This window comes from Lolium perenne, chromosome 4 (assembly GCF_019359855.2).
Source record: "Lolium perenne isolate Kyuss_39 chromosome 4, Kyuss_2.0, whole genome shotgun sequence".
Taxonomy (NCBI): domain Eukaryota; kingdom Viridiplantae; phylum Streptophyta; class Magnoliopsida; order Poales; family Poaceae; genus Lolium; species Lolium perenne.
The window spans coordinates 163,193,044-163,219,732 of record NC_067247.2 but is presented as its reverse complement, the minus strand read 5'-3'; the positions used below and the strand labels follow the sequence as shown (position 1 = coordinate 163,219,732).

Sequence of the window (26,689 nt, the reverse complement as noted above, 5' to 3'; positions counted from 1 at the left end):
TTGAGCCATCAAGATACCGGTTTAATGTTCTTACCGGAAGCCTGGTAGGAATTTGGGAAAGCAAAGCTAGGACGGTATCCCCAAAGGGGTATGCCGGAACCCGGTAAAGAAGGTACCGGAAAGGAGGGCCTGACGGCAGGACTGGTCAAAGATTCTCTTCTGAGCAAGAAGACAAGGATGAGCTAAGCAAAGTGGCTTTAATCAGAGCCCTGGCGCCAAAGAGAGGGGTGACGTCCAAAGAAGCCGGAGGACATCAGCAGCCCTGATTAAAGAGGACTCCGGCGTCACCCATGATTAAAGTAGCTTTGTACAGTAGCCTTGTAAAGTAGTTTGTCCAGTCAAAGATGCCATTAGGGTTTCTTGCACTGTAAGCCACCCTCTCCCCTATATAAGGAGAGGGGGCAGCCCTTCTTCACGGGTATGTAGGTACGCGCGAGACCACAGGAGAGTTTTAGGCAATAAAACTTGTAACCATGTTGTGATCAATGAAGCTAGCGATCTAGTAAAGAGTTCTTCCTCTTGTCTCTCTTCTTGTATACCGGTCTCTGGCTGTGTTCTTGAGGAAAGCATCCGGAAGTTCTTCCCATCTAATCGCAAACCCTCCCCCGAATCCTCTAGCGTCCATTCGGCCCCAATCTAAGCCATCCTATGGCATCTGCTCGTTCACCACGACGACAGTTGGCGCCCACCGTGGGGCATGAAGTGGCGCTTGATGGAGTTCACATTCGGGCGGGCGTCCTCGAGATCTCCGGCGAGCGTACGGTGTCCGCGTTGGTGCAGCGCATCTACGCCATGGACTTCATCAACGACAACGCGGGCTGCTTCGCCAACGGCGGCGTCTTCCCCAAGAACGGCCGCATCATCGAGTTTGGCAGCCACCGCGTCTACCTCGGCACCGTCCCCGTGCGCCAGCGCCTCTCGCCGGTGCTGGTGGCGCCGGACCCGCCAAGATGGCTCTGTGCTGGTCGTGCCGCCGGCAGCGTCGAGGTAATGATGACCGGTGTGGCTGGTGCAGGAAAGGAGGCTGCGGGTGAAGATGCTGGTCGCGCGGTTTCGACCCGTGCGGCTAAGCCACCGCTGGAGCGCGGCGCAGGCGCAGCAGGAGCATCATCCGCGCCACCGGAGACACCCCTCCAGGCGGCGATGAATGTCCTCGCCACCCCCATCGCGCAGAACATCGACCCGGCAGCGGCTCAGGCGGAGCTGGAGGCGCAGCGCCAGAAGATGCTCGAGAGCGGCAAGGACATCGTCAGGGCGCAGCGCGAGCTGAACCTAACCGTACGTGAGTACAACGCTGCCCATGGCTTTGCTTCTGTTAGCGCGCATGCTGCTAGGATGCCGGAAAACCGGCTAAAAGCTCGCAACCTAGATCAAGATTTGCGCAAAGAGATTCATGCCGGCAAAAGTACCTCTGCATCTATTAGCATCGTGGAAAAGCCTAAGTATAGCAGCCCGGATAAAACTATAAAAGCTGCTAAAGCTGCGGTAGAGCTGTGCGAGTCGCTTTCCGGAGATGCTTTGGCAAAACAGCAAGAGCGTGTTAGAGAGCTGCTGGAAACTATTGAGCAGCAGAACGCTGAGCAGCTGGCTAAGCTGAACAAGGCCGCGGCCTCAAAGTCCGCGCGTTCAACAAAGAATGCCGGTAGCAAGTCCCATGGGCAGGCTTCGTCCCCCCATCCGGATAGAAGAAGAGAAAAAGAAGTGAATGCGCAGCAGATGACTGTGTACGATCCGGTTCTTGCCGGAAAGCAACAAGCCGGACAACATGATGCCGGTAGAAAGGGCCAAGGGGCAGAGCGAGGCTACGCCAGAGGCGGCTATGCCGGAAACAATCATGCCGGTAGATATGAGACCGGGCAAAACTATCGAGCTGCAAGGGCAGCGTACGATGAGGAGGAAATAGATCCCCCGAGGTACCGGCAGGCAAGGGCCGCGGCACCGGAATGTTATGATGAAGCTGACTCTGCAAGACCGGCAGCATACCGGAACCCATTGGGAGAACGCTTGGGAGAAAGATACTTACCGGAACGGGATGCAAGGCACCGTCTGGATAGAGTGTACTTGTCGGAAATGATCGAGGAGGAAGGTCCTCCAGGTCCAAAGTGCTTTGGCCCAAGGATCATGAAAGAAAAACCACCGATTCGCAACTTTATGTTGCCCCGTGACACAAAGACATACGATGGCACCACGAAGCCGGAAGATTGGCTCGCGGATTACGTGACTGCGGTATACGTCGCGCAGCGGTGGAGGAACCGTAGCAGGAGGAGGAAACCGGCGTTGGGCCGTGAGGATCATACCATCGTTTTTGGTTGGACCAGCAAGAATCTGGCTAAACAACTTGCCGGCAGGAAGCATAAATGGCTGGCTGGATTTTGAGGAGGCTTTTGTGAGCAATTTCAGCAGCACCTATCAGAGGCCAAACAGGCCGCAGCAACTTGCTCTGTGCGTGCAGCGCCCGAACGAAACAGACCGGGATTATCTGGCCCGGTGGAACACCACAAGGAACTCCTGTGAAGGAGTAATCGAGGCACAGGCCATTGCTTGGTTTAGCAGTGGATGCAGAAGAGGTTCACCGTTGTGGCAAAAGTTGCAGCGCAACATGCCGACAACGTTGGCAGAGATGATACGTGTGGCGGATAGCTATGCGTTGGGAGACCCAACGCAGCCGGCGGCAACCTGAGCAGCCGAACAGCTGCGCCACGAACAACACCGGGACAACCGGAGTAACAAAAGAAGGGAAGATTTTCCGGATCGAAGGTACGGTCCGCAGCAAGTTGCTTCTTTGTGCAGGAAAACTCGAGGCCGGCGGCGATCGAGAGGCAAAAAACCGGATCGCAGCCATGGGCAGGTCCTAAGAAACAATGGGTGGAAAAGAAACCCTGGGTCCAGAAAAGAAACTGGCAAGAACCCGCAAAATACACCATGGAAGCTGCCATGGACCAACCTTGCCGGTGGCACACACCGAATCCGGCACACCCGTCAAACCATCTGACAAAGGATTGTACCTGGACCAAGTACTTGATGCAAAAGGGAACGGTAAAAGACGCACAGCCACCACAAGACATGCCGCGGCAGCAACAGCTACCACCACCACCGCCACTTACCGGGGCAAACGCCTTACCGGTGCAGCCAAACCGGCAGCAGTACCAGCAAGTTAACCGGGTGGAGCAAGATGATCAACCACCTCCACCGGCACCTTTAGGCCGGAATGTTTACGAAGACCCGCATATGTGCTGTGTTGTCTTTGTCACTGAGCCAACAGACAGGCAAAGTGTGCACCGCCGCTCCATCGAGGTCAATGCTGTGATGCCGGCAGTCCCCAAGTACATGATGTGGTCCAATCAGGAAATTACCTGGTCATTCAAGGATCACCCTAAGATCATGCCGAATCCGGGTGGATATGCTCTTGTTGTGGACCCAATCATGAAGGGGCCGCAAGCTCGAGTAAAATTCAGCAAGGTGCTGATCGATAATGGCAGCAGCATAAACATCATGTACAAGCACACCATGCGTACGTTGGGCATAACAGAAAACATGCTTCAGCCAACGCGCACAACGTTCCACGGGATCGTTCCTGGCTTGTCCTGTGCCCCGATAGGAAAAGTTCGGGTGGACGTGGCATTTGGAGGACGTGACAATTGCCGGGTTGAAAATGTTGAGTTTGAGGTGGTGGATCTAGACAGTCCCTACCATGCATTGCTGGGAAGACCGGCGTTGGCAGCCTTCATGGCCACAACTCATACGGCTTACCTCAAGATGAAGATGCCGGCACCTCGTGGACCGCTGATTGTGGTGGGAAACTATAAGGTCTCACTGAAATCGCATCTGCCGGATCGAACCTAAGCGGAATCGCTGGTGATCGCGGAGGAAAAGAAAAGAATGCAAACAGGTTGTTGCGGGGCTCGGATCCTCACAATTGAGCTTAGCGGCAATGAGTGAAAACATGGGCTCACCGGCATTCAAGCCAACAAATGAAACAAAGGACATCGTGCTGGATCCGGCTTACCCAGAGCGCACCGTTCGTATCGGTGCCGGGCTTGATCAAGCATAGGAAAGCACGCTCATCAGCTTCCTCCGTGAGAATCGGAATATCTTTGCCTGGTCAACTGATGATTTGGTAGGTGTTCCGAGGGAGCTGGCTGAGCACTCCTTAAACGTCCGGAAAGATGCCAAGCCGGTGCGGCAACCACTGCGCCGGTTCGCTGAAGATAGAAGAAAGATCATAGGAGAAGAGGTAACCAAACTGCTTGTTGCCGGATTCATTGTGGAGGTCACGCACACAGAGTGGCTGGCCAATCCGGTAATGGTTGAAAAGAAGAAAGATGAGAACCTGGAGGCAAAAGCTCCGAAGGTGTGGCGCATGTGCATCGACTACACCAACCTAAACAAGGCTTGCCCAAGAGATCCTTTTCCTTTGCCGCGAATCGATCAAGTGATTGATTCAACTGCTGGGTGTGAGTTGTTGTCCTTCCTGGACGCGTATTCCGGTTTCCACCAGATTCCCTTGAAAAAGGAAGATCAACTAAAAACTGCGTTCATTACCCCGCACGGGGCTTATTGCTATGTCATTATGCCTTTTGGTTTGCGCAACGCTGGTGCAACGTACCAGCGCTGTATGCAAAAATGCTTGTTTGATCAAATCGGAAAGAATGTGCAAGTCTATGTAGACGACATTGTGATAAAAACTAAGGTAAAGAACACCTTAATCGATGACATCCGGCAAACATTCGATAACCTAAGACGGTTCCGGATGAAACTCAATCCGGCAAAATGCACCTTTGGTGTCCCTGCCGGCAAGCTGCTCGGTTTCCTGGTGTCAAGCCGGGGCATAGAAGTCAATCCGGTAAAAATCCGGGCAATTGAAAGAATGGCTATCCCTCGAGAGTTAAAGGATGTGCAAAAGTTTACCGGAAGCTTGGCATCGCTAAGCCGATTCGTAAGCAGGTTGGGAGAAAAAGCTCTACCACTCTATGCTCTCATGAAAAAATCTGACACGTTCGTCTGGACCCCTCAGGCAGACGCAGCGTTTAAAGAGCTAAAAACAATGCTAGCCACAGCACCTATACTGGCTTCACCTCTAGAGAGAGAGCCTATGCTGTTATACATAGCGGCAACAAACCGGGTGGTGAGTGTAGTGGTTGTAGTTGAAAGAGAAGAGGAAGGAAAAACCGTCCAAAGGCCGGTATACTACCTGAGCGAGGTGCTCTCCCTCTCAAAACAAAACTACCCTCACTTCCAAAAAATGACTTATGGCGTGTACATGGCCGCCACAAAACTCAAGCACTACTTTGAGGAACATCCTATGAAAGTGGTGAGTGAAGCACCAATTTCCGATATAATGTGCAACAAGGATGCTAGCGGAAGGATTGCAAAATGGGCAATCCAGATATCACCGTACGTGCCGGTATATGAAAGGAGAGATGCCATAAAATCACAGGCTTTGGCTGATTTCCTTGTTGATTGGGCGGAGATGCAATACAAACCGCCGGATCAGAGGATAGAAATCTTGGAAAATGCACTTTGATGGATCCAAGCTCAAAGAGGGTCTAGGTGCCGGTGTGGTACTCACCTCACCAAAAGGAGACCACCTCCGGTATGTTTTGCAAGTGCATTTCAGGGCATCGAATAATGTCGCTGAATATGAAGCTTTGATCCATGGGCTTAAGGTCGCAAAAGAAATCGGTGCACACCAGATCATTTGCTATGGAGATTCAGACCTTGTGGTACAGCAGTGTTCCGGAGATTGGGATGCAAAAGATGCCAACATGGCCTCGTACCGGTTTCACATGCAAAAGATTGCCGGATTCTTCGAAGGTTGTGAGTTTCACCATGTGCCACGCGGAAAATGAAGCCGCGGATGCTTTGTCCAAGCTGGGCTCATCTAGGCAAGAAATTCCTCCCGGAATAGCTTTAGCTCATTTAAGAGTACCATCGATCAAACCAAGCCCGGAATCGGAATCAATTTTTGTACCGGAGTCACATGTAGTACCCATGGATATCGATGAAGGGAACCCGGGGACTGCTCCGGCAAGCTCGGGGACCTGTTCCGCAAGCTCGGGGACCGTTGTACCCATACCGGAAGAAATGATGCTGGTAGATAGCATGGAGATAGATGCACCAAGTATTTCTGGTTCGAGAGATACCGTCATGGGTTAAACCTATTAAGGAATTCCTGATCAACGGCACCTTGCCTACTGACGAAATGAGTCAAGGAGGATACAAAGAAGGTCCAAAGCTTACACATTCATCAACGGTGAGGTGTACAAGAGAAGCGTTACCGGTGTCCTTCAAAGATGTGTGGAACCGGAGGAAGGGAAAGAAATGCTTGAGGAAATTCACCAAGGAGAATGTGGGCACCATGCTTCATCAAGGGCGCTAGTAGCAAAAGTATTCCGGCATGGGTTTTATTGGCCCACTGCTTTGGAGAACGCCGAGGATTTGGTAAGAAAATGCAACGGCTGCCGCAGGTACGCCAAGCAAAATCATACCCCAAAGATCCGGTTTAAAGACAATACCATTAACATGGCCATTCGCCGTTTGGTGCCTTGACATGGTTGGACCATTCAAAACTGCAAGAAGCAGCATGACTCACATCTTGGTCATGGTGGATAAGTTCACCAAATGGCTAGAAGTAAAACCTATCGCAAAGTGTGATGGGCATACAGCGGTGACATTCCTAAAAGATGTCATTTTGCGGTATGGATACCCGCACAAAGATCATCAACGATAATGGAACCAATTTTGCTCAAGGTGAGTTCAAAAGGTTCTGTGAGGACAACAACATCCGGTTGGATTTGTGCTCAGTGGCACACCCACAAGGCAATGGCCAGGTGGAAAGAATGAATGCTTTGGTGCTTTCCGGTATCAAACCTAGACTCATTGATGCAGTGGAGAAGTCACCGGGATGTTGGCTCGATGAGCTACCATCGATTCTGTGGAGTATAAGAACGACTCCAAACCGGTCTACCGGATACACTCCCTTCTTCATGGTTTATGGAGCAGAAGCGGTCATACCAACCGACATCATTCATGATTCACCAAGGGTACAGCTCTATACTGAGCAAGAGGTCAAAGAGGCCAGAGAAAACGATGTGGACTTGCTAGAAGAAGCAAGAGAGCTGGCTTTGGCAAGAACAGCCATTTACCAAAGAAACCTAAGACGCTATCATAACGGGAAGGTTAACCCGAGAGTTTTCCGGGAAGGAGATCTTGTGCTTCGCCTAGTGCAGCGCACTGAAGGCCGGCATAAGCTCTTGCCGCCATGGGAAGGTCCCTTCATTGTAAGCAAGGTGCTTCACAATGATGCATACTACTTAATCGATGCGCAGGAGTGGAAGAAAGGAAAGGCGGACAGGTCCGGAGAGGAGAGCAAACGTCCATGGAACGTAGCTCTGTTGCGTCCTTTCTACTCTTGAAGTGGTGGTGTAAGAAGTTCCTTTTTGTACCTTACATGCTATGAATAAAAGATGCCGGAACCTTGAATGAATCTCGGGGACTACCCCTATAAGGTTACATGTAACTTGTTTATTTTTTCAGTTTACCGGTTGCTTATTGAATGTTTTTTCTTTCCGGTTTAGTAGTGTGCTAAATCCTACCGGAGTCTTCGACTCTGCTGTCCGCAAACCGGCTTCATGGCAAGCAAGATAAACCGGTAGGAGATAAGCACATGAACTGCGAAGAGGGAGAGCAGGAAAGAACAATCCGGAAAATTTAACTAACCCCGGTTAAACCGGTTTTTTGCAAAATTTCAAAGTTATTTCTAAGTTCAAGAAGATGCTTGTTTGGTGAAAGAACCTTGTGCTCATACGCCAAAGAACGCCCAGAGAAGGCAGGCAGAGCCAAGGCAAAAGAACCAAGTATGCATCAAATTGGATGCGGAAACAATTAGGAAATCTTTGCAGTGCAGGATAAAAGCAGAACCGAAAGCAAATATGCTAAGGCAAACTTAGAAATACTTAGCTACCGGTATAACTTACCGGCATAAAATGTTGTACCACAACCAAAAGCAGATTTAAAGTTTTACATCATAGACCCCGGCATACCGGGGTAGAATTTAACAAACATTGTCTTAAAGCAAGCAGGACCAACAGACATAGCAGGCAAACATTTCACAGAGAATCATCACGCAGTAGGGGCTTCCGGAGGAGCATCGCCAGCATCAGCGTCGTCCAGGAGCTCTTCTTCGGCTTCATCCTCCTCCTCGTCGAGATAGTCCTTGACATCAGGAGGTGGAGGGATGAAGGTGCGCATGTCGGCGTACTCCGCAATATGATACGCGCGATCCTGCCGCTTAGCGGTGAGGATCGGGTCCAAATCGGTTTCTGCGTCTTCGCGCACACCGGTAAGGGCGTCCAGGTCAAGCTCCGGGTACCAGGAGCAAGCGACGCGGAGGGCGGAGTCCGCTCCAGCGCGGGCAGCAGAGCACTGCCACTCGCGGATCCTCCTGCCGGCGCCCTTGAGACGATCGCTGATAAGGGAGAAGGTATCCGGCACTTCCTCGCCAGGCCATAAAGTCCTGAAGAGCTGGGTAGCTACATCAGGGATGTCCGATAGATTGCGGTCTATGGCGCGCATGTGGGACACCCGCGCGTTAAGCGCGACCAGATGGTCGTTGGGCGTCCATGGCACGGTAAGATCCGCTCGGCCTTGGTCCTTGCGGCGCGCGTCGACCTTCTTGACAGCGTACTTCTGCGAGTCCGGAAAGAGGCATGTGCGAAGAAAGAAAAAGGTTAAGGAAAAGAATCCGGAAGAAAAAGAGACCGGAAAGAAAAGAATCCGGAAGAAAAAGAGACCGGAAGGGAAGATAACGAAAAGAAAATGGGGTCGGAGGAAAAAAGGCTCGTATGCAGTAGTCAAAATATGTAAAAGAAAAGAACTCACGGTAGGCGAGTGTGTCGATTTGCAGGATCAACTGGTTGCATTCCTTATGCTCCTCCTCCAGCCGCGCGGCCTTCTCCTCAGCACCCTTCCGGGCCTTGGCCATCTCCTCCAGCTCAGCCCACAATACCACAGTGGCATTGCAGGCATCCTCCAGAGCCTCGTCCAACTTGGCCGCTGCGTTCACTTCAGCGGCTTTGAGGGCCTTGGCATGGTCAAGCCCCAGCTGAATAAGCTGGGACTTGAGCTCCTGGTAGCTGGTCTTGTGGGCGTTTAGCTCCTCCTGGTGCTGCCGGATGAGCTGGTCATTCTCCCCTGTAACCGGAAAAGAGAGTGTTAACAAGGTTACGCTAATAAAAATGAAGAGGAGACAGAGTAACAGGGGAAAGAAGAAAATCGTACGTTGGGCGGCGGCGAGCTGCTCCTTGAGAGCATCGATGGAAGCTTCCGGGATCACTGTTAAACAGAAATTGTAAATGTTAGGAGGAAAAAAGGTTTCCGGTAACAAAGATGCCGGTAGAACAAAACTTACCTTGGCACTTATCATGTGCCTCAGCGAGCTCCCGATGCTCCCATAGAAGCTCCTCGAAGAGGGCCTTCCGAGCGTCAGCCGTGAGCTGTTCAAGAAAAAAGAAGTAAGTTCAGTTTTGCGCTTAGAACAAAGTTCTTTACCCGAATCTCGGGATCGGCAAAGGCGGTTTTGCGCATTTCGAGATAAGTTGTGCGTTAAAGAAAAGGTGTTTGACCCGAAACTCGGGATCGGCGATCTGCCGGTTTCACGCTAAGTTTTTAAGTTAAGTTTTGCGCTAAGAGCTGCGCTCTCACCACAAAACTCGGGGACTGGGAAGATAGACAAGAGAGAAACCGGCATGAAACTAAAGAAGAGATAGAACAAAGCCGGAAACGAAGAAACCGGTAAAGATTGAAAAAATTTAGTAGAACGTACCATCAGATTGTTCGTGGAATCGTACCACGCGCTGTCGAGCTCTTTTACGGCGCTGCGAAGCCGCATAAAGTGCTCCTCGGAAGACCGGTCCCCGACAGGGTCAGGTGCCGGCAGCCTGTCCTTGCCCATTCCGCGGGTCGCCGGAGTCATGTCCGCGGCGTTGCACTTTTGGGCATAGGGCAGAAGGTGCCCCAGTGTAATATCCCAGGTAATGGGGTTACAAAAATAGAGGAAACAGATGTGTGCATTGCATTCATGCATAGAAAATCCGGTGAATTTTCGCGCTTTTGTGTAAAACTATCAAAGTGATCGAGGTTTCTCTCGCATCGGTGGAATTGAGTTAGTCATTGATGTGAGTGTGACAAATTTCGACATGATCTTTATTAATTTACTAGGTTTTCAAGGGAATTAGTTTGAATTCAAATTCAAATATGACAGACATAAGTTCAAATAATAATTTGAATTGGAATTTGAAATCTAAACAAGCATATAGATATAATATGTACAAGTAACTACACTTGATAGTTCCAAATAAATAAATGATTTAAAATTCATTACAAATAATATTATTCAGTAACTTACAAGTTAGGAAGGAAATACAAAATTACAAAGGAATAAAAAAAAAGGAATTCCTAAACTAAATCTTCATCTTCCAAATCTCTCCCAATCTTTTTATTATCATTTTCCTGCAATAAGAGAAACAAAACCAAGACAAGAAAGTATTGGGTTATGGTTATAATGTTGCCATCATATGAAATGAGGCATTTTAATCTTGGAACTCACTACTAGACATCAGGAACTTGTCCTAATATCTAAATTGTTGTTAGAGGGATCAATTTTAATCTATAGCAACTTTGTTGATCATGTATCAACTCTGGATCATTTTATATCATAAGGCAACAATGAGAAAATAGGCAACAGGGACAAGTGACACCATTTGATCCATATCAAAAGGGGATCAGGGCAACAATATGTGATCCACTTCTCTTAGGTAACAAAATATATTATCAATCCCTCTAACTTAGTTAAGTTCCTATTTAAACCAAACCCACAAATGCATATAAAGGAACCATGTCTGACATGGATGAGTCAGCATGATCCTAAGTCAACCTGAGTAATTTCCACTTGGCAGTGCCAAAAATAAAGGCTAACAGGGGATAAGAACAAACCAGTAGTGCCTTGCACCTGAGGCAAACAAAGCCAACTTGCTCACCTACAGTAGTGATAGAAGCACACAGGCAGCTCACACATAGTGTGTGTTGTCACTCCCACAGCCAACGCCAACAGTAGTATATAAGAGGAATAACAGCAGCTGTACCAAGCAGCTCTTCTAGTACATCTCACACTTTCAGCCGCAACACACACACCACACTTTGGCATAGCTATAGAACAGCAAGAAACCAAGATCAACAACATGAAGCCAATCCAGAAGCTAGGAGAAGGTAATGACCCAAAGAATAGGTGGACCAGATTCCAGAAGAACAAGCCATCAGACTCCACAGTCTAGCAGGTATACACCAACTAAAGATCAGGAACATCTGTTCTTAATTTGCATCCCGGGAAAAAAATCGAAGTGTGATATGCAAAGCAATCTGATCCATCTATCCTTCAACTAGATTTATATCTAGGAGGACTGGAAGAATCTTTTCCTCTCAGATCTTGCATAGTGATGCTATGCTAAGCTCATCACAGAAGGAAGTAAGGCAAAAATAGTATCTATCCTTATCAAGTAAATTATGCCTCAGCCTGTGCATCATAGGCAGGACCAAGAGATCCAGCATAAGATCCGTTCTTATCAGTTATATTTAGAAAAAGGGGACACCAAGATCCACCAGTGAATCCAACATCTCCAAAAATCATTTCTTAGTTGCTAAACAGCAACTAGATCATATTCAAGCAGCCATCATTTGTCAACATGTTACCAAGGTTTACTTGGGGTCCAGGAATTATTCCCAGGCCAACCAAGTAACCCAAGTAGCAGCAATAGTTAATCCATCATGGAATTGCTAAACAATCAACACTGCTCCACACATAAATTTCAGACCATTAATGGACCATCTCGAATCTCCAGCAAAGCTATCATAAATATGCATACATGCTCACCCACAAACCATCAAGTAAATAATACACCTTTTCATCAGTAAAAGCAACACAACCAGCTGCACATGCCAGGGATACTTATGCAGATATCAAATAGAGGCAGCAATACATAGATATAAGGCATAGATCATTAGAGCCCTAGCTGCACACTGGCCAATTATCCATACATCGACTGATCCTAAACTTGTGCTACAAAGTGTGTTGGATTAGCTAGCAATAGCAAGACCAATGTATCCAGTTCATCAAATAGATGAACCAGGACAGCTACAAATTAGTAGTAACACATAGTAGCAACTGTAAGCATCACACAAAACCACCAGGACACGATCAGTTAGATCTTAGTAGTTAGCATCACTACAACACTAGTAGCAGCTAGATTATTTAATAAGTCAAGATGCAGCATAAGACATCACAACCACATTGCCATAGATACAGTAGAGAGGAAATGAGCTCACAATGCTGTAAAGATAGCTCGCATTGCAGTAGAAGAAATAGTCGGCGCCGGGGTTGCGTCGCAGCACCGTCCCGCCGACGCCGAAGGAGATGTAGGCGTCGCAGCAGCAGCTCCATCACGCCAGTCCCAGCACCACAAACCATCCCCAACAACCAGTACATCAACGCAACAGCTACGGGTCGATGACGCCGGGGTTGCAGAGGATGCCGTCCTGCCGGCGTCAATGCTGGTGGCGGCGGCACGGCAGTGAGGAGATGGCGGAGGTAGGCGGAGAAGGTCGTCGGAGCCACGGCGCCGGCAAGTAGCAGCGCCGATAGCGGCCGGCAGCGAGCAGAACCACCACCGGTAGCAGCGAGGGTTTCGTGGCCGCACGCGTGGAGGAGTTAGGGGCATCGTGGCGGTGGCTGTTGAAGGAGAAGTCAGTGGCGGAGCCACTCCGACAAACGGCAACGCCCGAAGAGACCGGTGGCGGTCAAATCGACCGGCCACCACTAGGGTTTCCAGGGTCGTGGGCGAGCAACTGGGGCCATGGAAATCAAATCGAAGAGAGGGTTTTGAAGTGCATGAGGAGGCGGAGCAAATCCATACCAAGCCGGCGCCAGAAGTGGCCAGAACCGACCAGAAGAAAGTGGCGGCACGGCGGGGCTGGAATCGTCGCGGGCGCGCGCGTGTTAGCAACCGGCGTCGTGGCCGTGAGGATCCAGTGGTGAGAGGTGATTCGAAGGAGGAACGCAGCATGGCGGCGCTAGGGATGGGCGGAGTTGACCGGAACAGTAGCGGCGGCGATATAGCAGCAAGGTCGGAGCCGTCCGCGAGAGGCCACAAGAGGGGGAGAGAAACAAATCAACTGTAAGGGTAGAAATAGGCGGTGCCTCGCCGGCGAATAGCGGCGGCGGACGCGGCTGGCAGCCGCCAGAACGACGGTAGGCGGCGGCGGCACCGGCGTGGGCAAAATAGGGGAATCGAAAGGGATGAGTGGCTCGTGCGACGCGAGCGAGAACAGAGAGAGGCGGAGAGATGCTAGAGCCGGGTTGTGTTGGACTCGTACCTGTGTACATGTATCACCCGACTGTGTACGTACGTGTCTGCTAGTGGCCCAATCAGTTTAACTAGTCTCTTAGTGTGTACGTGCTACAAGGATAATTAGATCCAGCCCAAATAATTAATCTACTGGAGTACTTGTGTGTCTAGTCTAATTTTTTTTTTCTCTTCTAAAGTGTTGTAAACCTTAATCAAATCTCAATTTGATGTTAAATCTTTAAGGAATCAAATTAGCTTAATAAAGGCATGAAGATTTCTAATATAAATTTTAGTTACTTTAAAATTCCTATTAACAAGTAAAAATAGAAACAAACACCCAATAGTCCAAACAACAATAAATGAATTTTATCTTAGTTCTAGTATATTATTTCATCGATTATTTTAAACTCCTAAGATCAAGGAAAAGTCATAACTAAGTATTAAGTTAAATTATGAGGTTATTTCTAATTCCTAATAAATCTTTAGCCCTTGTTGTTGTAATACCATTTTTAATCATGTTAAAATTCATATTTTGGATTAAAAAAAAAATGCCAAGTAAGTTAACAATATTTTGTCCCAACTCTTTCATGAATTTTAATGAACAATTTAAATGCACGTCCATGTTCTCATATGATAATAGAAGCCTTATCACCAATAAGCTTCTATTTCATGTATTCATAAACCTAGATGATTAAGTAGGATCAATTGAACATAAACCCTAGTTCCTATTAACAAGGCCATCATCCATAATTGTCCATATTTAGTATCACACCATTGTGATGAACTCTAATAGCAACCATGTCCAATATTTTACCTTACATACCCATACTCCACTAAACCCTACAAGTACTAAAGGAACCATCCTATTTAGGAACTAACTATTTCTTACTTAGTGAATTCCAGAGCAAAAAACCCCAGAACCCATAAGCCTTAATTGAAATGCTTCTTACTACTTAAGTAACATGTTCTTCAAAAGTTATCCTTTTGAAGTAGATATAGAGTAATCAACAATTCAAGCCTAGTAGCTGATGAATCCAACTAGGTTGTGATCCATCTAATGCTTACCCCAGCAACTACATGAAACCATAGTCAACCATAGAAACCCAACCTATTTATTATACTTGTTCTTTCTCAAAGAACATGTTCTTCAAAAGTTATTCTTTTAAAGTATATGATAATCAATCATTAACCATGACATATAGGGCTAAAACCAACCACTACTCATTACATGTTAGGATTACACCAAATCTTATTGTTGAGTGCTATTAATGCTATTAGTATGATATATTCCAGCACATGTTTATAATACCAAGTATTCAACCCTAATAAGAACCTTGTTTGTGAATCACTCTAAAAGTGCAACACACCCTGAACTAATCATTACAACTCACTAATCCTAAATCATCGGGGTTAGGTCACGCTTAGAGCGATTGCATCTCATTCTTATGCATTATTGCATTCTTGCCAATCTTTTAAACATCGTCCTTACCGGACGATGATGCTATTTCAGAATTTGGAGTTATTGCGTATCGAAGACCTTGCCTGCATAATCTTGCAGTCAAGAAAGGCAAGTTCATCACTTGCTCATGTCATTTGAGTATTTTTATCAAATTACTTGCAAAGTATTATGGTTATCACTATTGCACAAAAATCAAAACCACTACTTTCATAACTATGAATATGACTATGTGGTGGGCAATGGAACCATGGATTGTGTTGATATGGTGGAGGTTCCATTGCACGGGCTTATATCCATCTAGGATTAAACAACAAATGTCGCCAGTGATTCTTGTGCCGTAATATCCGTGTTAACCATAAGATCCGGAGTGGGACGGAGTAGTCAAAAGTGTTTCCACCTCTCGTTCATCAACGGATGCGCTTTACCGTAGACACTTGTATCTGTCAGGGCAAGCGGTGGGCTGAGGAAGCCTTAAGTCCCCACGGCATAGTCCGTAGACACTTGTCGCTCGAAGTGCAAGCGGTGGGCTGGGGAAGCCTAAAGTCCCCACGGTATTGCGGTCTATGATGGGTTGCAGCTACCGGCGAAGGAGTTTGGTTAACGAGTCCCAAACTGTTGTCGTGGTCGGGGTCCATCCTTAAGTGGTATAAGAGGACCGACGAGGACCCAGGGTCGGGGTATGCAACAAAGGGTGGGTGTTCGAGGTAGCGGAGGAACATGATTGGCTAGACCTTATACCGGGCCTCACACCATAGGAAGTGTGGACGGGTTGCGCGCCCGGTTGGCACCAAGGTTAAGATCTCTTATGGGTAAAGCAACACACCTCGGCCGAGTGTAAAGAACCGTGCCCTGTCACTCCCTGTTCCGGGATATGGAATCGCTGAACGCGGGAAAGGAGCTCCATGAAGTTCTAGTAAACCGGTGAAGGCCGACGGACATAGTTCTTCTGAATAAAAGCAACCTTTTGAAGAAATGGTTATGAAAACTTGCATTGGTATTAGACTTTCTGGTCTAATGCCGTAGCTAGTGCATTAAACACCTCTTTCCTATAATGAACTTGTTGAGTACGCTCGTACTCATCCCACTCTTAAATCCCCTGCTTAGATATGGAGGCATCGAAGGAGGATCTACAGTGCACTCGAAGAACGAGGAGTCAACAACTACTTCAAGATACAGGAACCTGTCAGAGGAGTCAAATACCACATCCAACAAGGAGAAAACCTAGTTTAGCCATAGAAGGGAACTAGCTTCCTAAACCTAGCTCCTATTTAGCTAGAGTCTATTCTTAGCCTCTGTAGTTAGTGAAATACTCTACAAATAGAGTTCGTGATAGGCTTAGATCACGAGTCATTCTTCTGGAGTTTATTTGCAGTTTTACCTCATTGTAAAGTAGGAGGCTGTGTGGATCTTTTGTAAAGAGTCGATGTTGTAATTCTATAGACATGCCTTGGACCCGCATATGTTTCTGTTGTACCACTCTGAGCGATATAATACGAGTGGAACTGTGTTTCATTGGTGTTATATCAGACTTGCATACTACACCATGCAGTGGTATGCCGGGTCACCACAGTTGGTATCAGAGCAAATGCTTTGACCTTAGGATTAAAACCTTTTAAAGGAGACCTATAGGATTGGTAGTGTCTATAGGAAGTTGTCTTAGTTAAACCAAACAGTTCTTATGACTTGAGATGGATATTCACATGAGAATAATCCTGACACACTTGAGTCAACATTTCCTACCTATCCTTCCTAAGTGAAGTTCGTTAGCTAATCCAAAACATGTAGTACATCAATAAGTCCTTAAAACAATAGAGGAGTAGATCACAGTTGGTATACAATACATGGTAGTCCAAAGAGAGGATACAACCATAAGGAAGATATCCTATTGGAAGATGTGTACCAACACATGTGATGGTTAAGTAAGAATTGTTTAGATGTGTAATAAGAGTAATACCAAATAATGAAGATAGGTGTATAAGAAAAATATCCTATTAGAAGGTGTAAACCAATACAAGTAATGGGTAAGTAAATTATCCAAACTTGTAAAACAACTGTTGTAAGGGATGAATATAAGTTATACGAGGTAGTATAAACCATGACGAGTCAATCATGGGAGGTAAGGAAGAGATATAGGAATAAAATATGCCTACTTACATGATAGAGATAGAAATCATATATGATTCACCTGAGAATCATTATGTGATGGACTAGAACCTCATAATTAATTAAGAGGAGTACAATAAGAAGCCAAGTGCAAAACAATAGTGTAAGAATTGTGCTTCAAAACAATGGGAAGTGTGCCAAGCACATCAAGACCATATGTTTATGGTAGAAACACTTTGAAGTATCGGAGCAATATTCCAATTGTTATGAGTTAAGAGTAGCAATGTTAGAACCCAGATATACCATGTGAAATAGTCCTCAACCAAAATGGAAGCTAAGTTCGTACTTCCAAAGAAAATTAGGTTAACTTCAACTATCCTAGACCCCTTTGTTTCAAGCTTATCTCATTGCAATTGTGCAATTAAGGTAAAGGTTGAGACAAATAGTAGAATCCCAAATATTCGTGCTAAGTATCACGATATAAACCTATCTTATGTGGTGTTATATACTACACATCAGAGCCTGATGTTTAGAGATGTCTTACTCAACTATTATATTCAGGCTTACGATGATGTGTATTATAAGCACAAAGCTAAATCTTCTTGGATTTTTATTGGATTTTCATTGATTGACTAGATCCATACATTAAGTTCGACTTTGATATGCAAATGCATGTTGCAATATCAAGTTCTGACTTGATGCTATAGATCTAGAGGGTAATAGTATTCGTGTGAGGAAGCGACGACTTCTGGAAGATTCCGAAGACAAGATGAAGGTTCATCGGAGAAATGAAGTAAAGTTGTGGGAAGTAACCACAATACTCTGAAAGAAGTACAATCAGAAACTCATGCTTACCTCAACAGAGGAGTACTTTAGTACAGAAGAAGCATGAAGGTGAGAAATATGATGATTATGGTGAAGCTCAAGCAGATCCATAGTCATTAAGGAAGAGGGAATGCATGGGAAATCACCTAGGATACTATATTCCTAGTGTCAGCTAGTGGTTTTCTTGCAAAATAAACCCTGAATGAAGGTAAATGATATATGAAATCATAGCAGATATAAGAAGACCACAGTTGGTATCAGAAGACCACAGTTGGTATAGGATCAATACTGGAAGATAGAGTAGAAGATGTCTCGTCCACTTGATCAGAACCTATAATAGAATCCATTTTTAGATAACCAATAGCCACAATTGGTATCAAATAGTCCACCATTGGATTATTTGTACCAAGAAGTTGTGAACAAATAAAATTTTGTTAGCCAAATAATTATGATCTATAATCATTTAGTCGAAGGATTCACATTGGATGTCCATAATTGAGTGGATACACCACAAGGATTCTTCACGAGACCTTAGAAGAATATAAACCATAAGCTACACCTAGACCAATATTCTAACCATAAGTCCAATAGTTGGAAGAAAAGGAGTTGAAGACATAAGAAAACTCTAAGGGGTAGAGTAAAGATTGAGTTGAATGTACAATGACTCTATACTTTAGGCTATATAGAAGCAGGTGGTCTGAACTGAGAGGAAGTTCGATCTTATTTTCATAAGATTGTTGAACACTACTTTCAGAAGGATGTCAGACCAGAAGCCGAGGTTCATACCTCGAGGAAGTAAGAAGTGGACTTTAACTTGAGAAAATGAGTAAGATTTACTCAGAAGTACGGAAGCTCAAGTAAGCTAAGTTTAATGAAGTTGGACGAAGGAAATACCGTAGACCAAACAAAGCTTGAAAAAGGCCAAAGACCGAAGAAGTTTTACCATACCAGAACCATAGACTAATAGAATGATTCCTTCATGGAACCTAAAGAACCCCAAATAGTTATAGGTATCAACTATAAATCATGATTGAATGGACTAAATGAGTCTAATCCATTCTTAGAGGAATAAACCACCATGACCAATTCCATAGTAAGTACCTTACCAAGTACCAATATTGCAGTTTTGGTAGTAAGGGAAAAACAAAGACCTATTTTATCAAATAGGAGAATGTTATCCAATTAGTCCTCAATTAAGACTGTCAGGACAAGAAGAAGTCCCAATCATTGAATATTCAATGAGAAAGGAAACAAGAAAATGATATTGAAAGAAATCATGGAATTGAAGTAAGGAGCCATGGTTTAGAGATAAACCATAATGGATTTCAGGAAGAATCTGGACAAGGGATATATTCAATTATATCCAGTAAGATCAATACGGAGTCCGAGAAAAGTCGTAGCCTGCACAAGTCAGAACCACACTTCGGAAACGTGAGAGAGTTCAAACTTCGAGGACGAAGTTTAGTTTAAGGGGTAGAGACTGTAATATCCCAGGTAATGGGGTTACAAAAATAGAGGAAACAGATGTGTGCATTGCATTCATGCATAGAAAATCCGGTGAATTTTCGCGCTTTTGTGTAAAACTATCAAAGTGATCGAGGTTTCTCTCGCATCGGTGGAATTGAGTTAGTCATTGATGTGAGTGTGACAAATTTCGACATGATCTTTATTAATTTACTAGGTTTTCAAGGGAATTAGTTTGAATTCAAATTCAAATATGACAGACATAAGTTCAAATAATAATTTGAATTGGAATTTGAAATCTAAACAAGCATATAGATATAATATGTACAAGTAACTACACTTGGTAGTTCCAAATAAATAAATGATTTAAAATTCATTACAAATAATATTATTCAGTAACTTACAAGTTAGGAAGGAAATACAAAATTACAAAGGAATAAAAAAAAAGGAATTCCTAAACTAAATCTTCATCTTCCAAATCTCTCCCAATCTTTTTATTATCATTTTCCTGCAATAAGAGAAACAAAACCAAGACAAGAAAGTATTGGGTTATGGTTATAATGTTGCCATCATATGAAATGAGGCATTTTAATCTTGGAACTCACTACTAGACATCAGGAACTTGTCCTAATATCTAAATTGTTGTTAGAGGGATCAATTTTAATCTATAGCAACTTTGTTGATCATGTATCAACTCTGGATCATTTTATATCATAAGGCAACAATGAGAAAATAGGCAACAGGGACAAGTGACACCATTTGATCCATATCAAAAGGGGATCAGGGCAACAATATGTGATCCACTTCTCTTAGGTAACAAAATATATTATCAATCCCTCTAACTTAGTTAAGTTCCTATTTAAACCAAACCCACAAATGCATATAAAGGAACCATGTCTGACATGGATGAGTCAGCATGATCCTAAGTCAACCTGAGTAATTTCCACTTGGCAGTGCCAAAAATAAAGGCTAACAGGGGATAAGAACAAACCAGTAGTGCCTTGCACCTGAGGCAAACAAAGCCAACTTGCTCACCTACAGTAGTGATAGAAGCACACAGGCAGCTCACACATAGTGTGTGTTGTCACTCCCACAGCCAACGCCAACAGTAGTATATAAGAGGAATAACAGCAGCTGTACCAAGCAGCTCTTCTAGTACATCTCACACTTTCAGCCGCAACACACACACCACACTTTGGCATAGCTATAGAACAGCAAGAAACCAAGATCAACAACATGAAGCCAATCCAGAAGCTAGGAGAAGGTAATGACCCAAAGAATAGGTGGACCAGATTCCAGAAGAACAAGCCATCAGACTCCACAGTCTAGCAGGTATACACCAACTAAAGATCAGGAACATCTGTTCTTAATTTGCATCCCGGGAAAAAAATCGAAGTGTGATATGCAAAGCAATCTGATCCATCTATCCTTCAACTAGATTTATATCTAGGAGGACTGGAAGAATCTTTTCCTCTCAGATCTTGCATAGTGATGCTATGCTAAGCTCATCACAGAAGGAAGTAAGGCAAAAATAGTATCTATCCTTATCAAGTAAATTATGCCTCAGCCTGTGCATCATAGGCAGGACCAAGAGATCCAGCATAAGATCCGTTCTTATCAGTTATATTTAGAAAAAGGGGACACCAAGATCCACCAGTGAATCCAACATCTCCAAAAATCATTTCTTAGTTGCTAACCAGCAACTAGATCATATTCAAGCAGCCATCATTTGTCAACATGTTACCAAGGTTTACTTGGGGTCCAGGAATTATTCCCAGGCCAACCAAGTAACCCAAGTAGCAGCAATAGTTAATCCATCATGGAATTGCTAAACAATCAACACTGCTCCACACATAAATTTTAGACCATTAATGGACCATCTCGAATCTCCAGCAAAGCTATCATAAATATGCATACATGCTCACCCACAAACCATCAAGTAAATAATACACCTTTTCATCAGTAAAAGCAACACAACCAGCTGCACATGCCAGGGATACTTATGCAGATATCAAATAGAGGCAGCAATACATAGATATAAGGCATAGATCATTAGAGCCCTAGCTGCACACTGGCCAATTATCCATACATCGACTGATCCTAAACTTGTGCTACAAAGTGTGTTGGATTAGCTAGCAATAGCAAGACCAATGTATCCAGTTCATCAAATAGATGAACCAGGACAGCTACAAATTAGTAGTAACACATAGTAGCAACTGTAAGCATCACACAAAACCACCAGGACACGATCAGTTAGATCTTAGTAGTTAGCATCACTACAACACTAGTAGCAGCTAGATTATTTAATAAGTCAAGATGCAGCATAAGACATCACAACCACATTGCCATAGATACAGTAGAGAGGAAATGAGCTCACAATGCTGTAAAGATAGCTCGCATTGCAGTAGAAGAAATAGTCGGCGCCGGGGTTGCGTCGCAGCACCGTCCCACCGACGCCGAAGGAGATGTAGGCGTCGCAGCAGCAGCAGCTCCATCACGCCAGTCCCAGCACCACAAACCATCCCCAACAACCAGTACATCAACGCAACAGCTACGGGTCGATGACGCCGGGGTTGCAGAGGATGCCGTCCTGCCGGCGTCAATGCTGGTGGCGGCGGCACGGCAGTGAGGAGATGGCGGAGGTAGGCGGAGAAGGTCGTCGGAGCCACGGCGCCGGCAAGTAGCAGCGCCGATAGCGGCCGGCAGCGAGCAGAACCACCACCGGTAGCAGCGAGGGTTTCGTGGCCGCACGCGTGGAGGAGTTAGGGGCATCGTGGCGGTGGCTGTTGAAGGAGAAGTCAGTGGCGGAGCCACTCCGACAAACGGCAACGCCCGAAGAGACCGGCGGCGGTCAAATCGACCGGCCACCACTAGGGTTTCCAGGGTCGTGGGCGAGCAACTGGGGCCATGGAAATCAAATCGAAGAGAGGGTTTTGAAGCGCATGAGGAGGCGGAGCAAATCCATACCAAGCCGGCGCCAGAAGTGGCCAGAACCGACCAGAAGAAAGTGGCGGCACGGCGGGGCTGGAATCGTCGCGGGCGCGCGCGTGTTAGCAACCGGCGTCGTGGCCGTGAGGATCCAGTGGTGAGAGGTGATTCGAAGGAGGAACGCAGCATGGCGGCGCTAGGGACGGGCGGAGTTGACCGGAACAGTAGCGGCGGCGATATAGCAGCAAGGTCGGAGCCGTCCGCGAGAGGCCACAAGAGGGGGAGAGAAACAAATCAACTGTAAGGGTAGAAATAGGCGGTGCCTCGCCGGCGAATAGCGGCGGCGGACGCGGCTGGCAGCCGCCAGAACGACGGTAGGCGGCGGCGGCACCGGCGTGGGCAAAATAGGGGAATCGAAAGGGATGAGTGGCTCGTGCGACGCGAGCGAGAACAGAGAGAGGCGGAGAGATGCTAGAGCCGGGTTGTGTTGGACTCGTACCTGTGTACGTGTATCACCCGACTGTGTACGTACGTGTCTGCTAGTGGCCCAATCAGTTTAACTAGTCTCTTAGTGTGTACGTGCTACAAGGATAATTAGATCCAGCCCAAATAATTAATCTACTGGAGTACTTGTGTGTCTAGTCTAATTTTTTTTTTCTCTTCTAAAGTGTTGTAAACCTTAATCAAATCTCAATTTGATGTTAAATCTTTAAGGAATCAAATTAGCTTAATAAAGGCATGAAGATTTCTAATATAAATTTTAGTTACTTTAAAATTCCTATTAACAAGTAAAAATAGAAACAAACACCCAATAGTCCAAACAACAATAAATGAATTTTATCTTAGTTCTAGTATATTATTTCATCGATTATTTTAAACTCCTAAGATCAAGGAAAAGTCATAACTAAGTATTAAGTTAAATTATGAGGTTATTTCTAATTCCTAATAAATCTTTAGCCCTTGTTGTTGTAATACCATTTTTAATCATGTTAAAATTCATATTTTGGATTAAAAAAAAAATGCCAAGTAAGTTAACAATATTTTGTCCCAACTCTTTCATGAATTTTAATGAACAATTTAAATGCACGTCCATGTTCTCATATGATAATAGAAGCCTTATCACCAATAAGCTTCTATTTCATGTATTCATAAACCTAGATGATTAAGTAGGATCAATTGAACATAAACCCTAGTTCCTATTAACAAGGCCATCATCCATAATTGTCCATATTTAGTATCACACCATTGTGATGAACTCTAATAGCAACCATGTCCAATATTTTACCTTACATACCCATACTCCACTAAACCCTACAAGTACTAAAGGAACCATCCTATTTAGGAACTAACTATTTCTTACTTAGTGAATTCCAGAGCAAAAAACCCCAGAACCCATAAGCCTTAATTGAAATGCTTCTTACTACTTAAGTAACATGTTCTTCAAAAGTTATCCTTTTGAAGTAGATATAGAGTAATCAACAATTCAAGCCTAGTAGCTGATGAATCCAACTAGGTTGTGATCCATCTAATGCTTACCCCAGCAACTACATGAAACCATAGTCAACCATAGAAACCCAACCTATTTATTATACTTGTTCTTTCTCAAAGAACATGTTCTTCAAAAGTTATTCTTTTAAAGTATATGATAATCAATCATTAACCATGACATATAGGGCTAAAACCAACCACTACTCATTACATGTTAGGATTACACCAAATCTTATTGTTGAGTGCTATTAATGCTATTAGTATGATATATTCCAGCACATGTTTATAATACCAAGTATTCAACCCTAATAAGAACCTTGTTTGTGAATCACTCTAAAAGTGCAACACACCCTGAACTAATCATTACAACTCACTAATCCTAAATCATCGGGGTTAGGTCACGCTTAGAGCGATTGCATCTCATTCTTATGCATTATTGCATTCTTGCCAATCTTTTAAACATCGTCCTTACCGGACGATGATGCTATTTCAGAATTTGGAGTTATTGCGTATCGAAGACCTTGCCTGCATAATCTTGCAGTCAAGAAAGGCAAGTTCATCACTTGCTCATGTCATTTGAGTATTTTTATCAAATTACTTGCAAAGTATTATGGTTATCACTATTGCACAAAAATCAAAACCACTACTTTCATAACTATGAATATGACTATGTGGTGGGCAATGGAACCATGGATTGTGTTGATATGGTGGAGGTTCCATTGCACGGGCTTATATCCTTCTAGGATTAAACAACAAATGTCGCAAGTGATTCTTGTGCCGTAATATCCGTGTTAACCATAAGATCCGGAGTGGGACGGAGTAGTCAAAAGTGTTTCCACCTCTCGTTCATCAACGGATGCGCTTTACCGTAGACACTTGTATCTGTCAGGGCAAGCGGTGGGCTGGGGAAGCCTTAAGTCCCCATGGCATAGTCCGTAGACACTTGTCGCTCGAAGTGCAAGCGGTGGGCTGGGGAAGCCTAAAGTCCCCACGGTATTGCGGTCTATGATGGGTTGCAGCTACCGGCGAAGGAGTTTGGTTAACGAGTCCCAAACTGTTGTCGTGGTCGGGGTCCATCCTTAAGTGGTATAAGAGGACCGACGAGGACCCAGGGTCGGGGTATGCAACAAAGGGTGGGTGTTCGAGGTAGCGGAGGAACATGATTGGCTAGACCTTATACCGGGCCTCACACCATAGGAAGTGTGAACGGGTTGCGCGCCCGGTTGGCACCAAGGTTAAGATCTCTTATGGGTAAAGCAACACACCTCTGCAGAGTGTAAAGAACCGTGACCTGTCACTCCCTGTTCCGGGATATGGAACTGCGAACGCGGCCGGAAAGGAGCTCCATGAAGTTCTAGTAAACCGGTGAAGGCTGACGGACATAGTTCTTCTGAATAAAAGCAACCTTTTGAAGAAATGGTTATGAAAACTTGCATTGGTATTAGACTTTCTGGTCTAATGCCGTAGCTAGTGCATTAAACACCTCTTTCCTATAATGAACTTGTTGAGTACGCTCGTACTCATCCCACTCTTAAATCCCCTGCTTAGATATGGAGGCATCGAAGGAGGATCTACAGTGCACTCGAAGAACGAGGAGTCAACAACTACTTCAAGATACAGGAACCTGTCAGAGGAGTCAAATACCACATCCAACAAGGAGAAAACCTAGTTTAGCCATAGAAGGGAACTAGCTTCCTAAACCTAGCTCCTATTTAGCTAGAGTCTATTCTTAGCCTCTGTAGTTAGTGAAATACTCTACAAATAGAGTTCGTGATAGGCTTAGATCACGAGTCGTTCTTCTGGAGTTTATTTGCAGTTTTACCTCATTGTAAAGTAGGAGGCTGTGTGGATCTTTTGTAAAGAGTCGATGTTGTAATTCTATAGACATGCCTTGGACCCGCATATGTTTCTGTTGTACCACTCTGAGCGATATAATACGAGTGGAACTGTGTTTCATTGGTGTTATATCAGACTTGCATACTACACCATGCAGTGGTATGCCGGGTCACCACACCCAGGTCCCGGCCTTGGCGCTGGAACTCTGTGATGCGGCCAAGGAGGCCGGTGGCCTTCGTGGCAGCATCTTTGGCGGCCTTGGCGACGTGCAGCACCAAGGGCTGCTGGCCGCCGGAAGGGGCGCTGGAGGCCGTCGCCTTCCCCTTGATGAGCTTGGAAGGCTTGGGCGGCGGCGCGGTAGAAGCGGCCCCGGAAGTCTTGGGCGGCGGCGCGTTAGGAGCGGCCCTGGAGGGCTTGGCGCGAGGAGCGTCTGGCGGAGGCATGAGGATGGTTCGTGGAGAAGGGGGAGCGTTAGGAGCGTCACCCGTTTTGGAACCTTCCGGCGTGGAAGTTGTCTTTTCAAGGACGGGAGGAGCAGGAGGCTCCGCCCGCCCGGCAGCTTCTTCTTCTCCGGCGCCGATGTTGCTGGCGCCGGTGTCCTGGTGTTCTGGGAGAAAGGAAAGATCCTCCTCCGTGCGGTGATCTGACGATGAAGGGGCCGCACGCCCCGAATTTGTTGTGCCCCCCGAAAGGGAGGCAGGGGTGTTGCCAGCACCAGATGGTGCCGGGCTTGAGCGAGGAGGAGGGGTTGAGGTCCTTGCGGATCCTTCAGAGCCCGATGGCCTTGGGCCAAGCTTGAGCGCAGGGCTGAGAAAAAGAAAAGACAAATGGTTGAGAAAAAGCAACCGGAAAAAGAACTTGGCAAAAAAGAGGCAAACAAGAAAATAAAAACTTACCCGGAAGCAGTTGGCATCACCTTGCGCCCGTAGCGGCGCACGCCCACTTCCTTTTCCCCCACGGGCTCGGTCCGGAAGCGCTTGGAGGGAGGAGCATGGCTGGAGCCGGCAGTAGATGCCGGCTGCTTATTCTTTTGGCCCTGGGCCATGAGTTTGTCCACAAACTCAGAGCCGGCCTCGGCGCGCAGGGGCGGCACGCGCTCGTGGATCTATGAGTTGAATATGGCTAAGAAGCAATTCGCAAGAAAGCAATAGCGGCAAAGTACAGGAAACCGGAAAAGAAAGCACCTCGA

At 45.8% G+C, this 26,689-nt stretch overlaps 3 long non-coding RNA genes across 3 annotated transcripts; 2 read left to right on the top strand and 1 right to left on the bottom strand.

The window, feature by feature from the left end:
* The first annotated feature begins 10,418 nt into the window (after window positions 1–10,418).
* Window positions 10,419–16,368, top strand: LOC127294390 (uncharacterized). The gene is made up of 2 exons (XR_007846597.2): window positions 10,419–11,333; window positions 15,961–16,368. It is a non-coding gene; the product is annotated as an uncharacterized lncRNA (long non-coding RNA).
* A 3,227-nt stretch (window positions 16,369–19,595) lies between these two features.
* LOC139830548 (uncharacterized) lies at window positions 19,596–22,691 on the bottom strand. The gene is made up of 2 exons (XR_011742990.1): window positions 21,626–22,691; window positions 19,596–19,756 (listed from the first exon to the last, which is right to left on the bottom strand). It is a non-coding gene; the product is annotated as an uncharacterized lncRNA (long non-coding RNA).
* Window positions 19,681–25,629, top strand: LOC127294392 (uncharacterized). Its single transcript, XR_007846598.2, has 2 exons — window positions 19,681–20,580; window positions 25,213–25,629. It is a non-coding gene; the product is annotated as an uncharacterized lncRNA (long non-coding RNA).
* The last annotated feature ends 1,060 nt before the right edge of the window (window positions 25,630–26,689 follow it).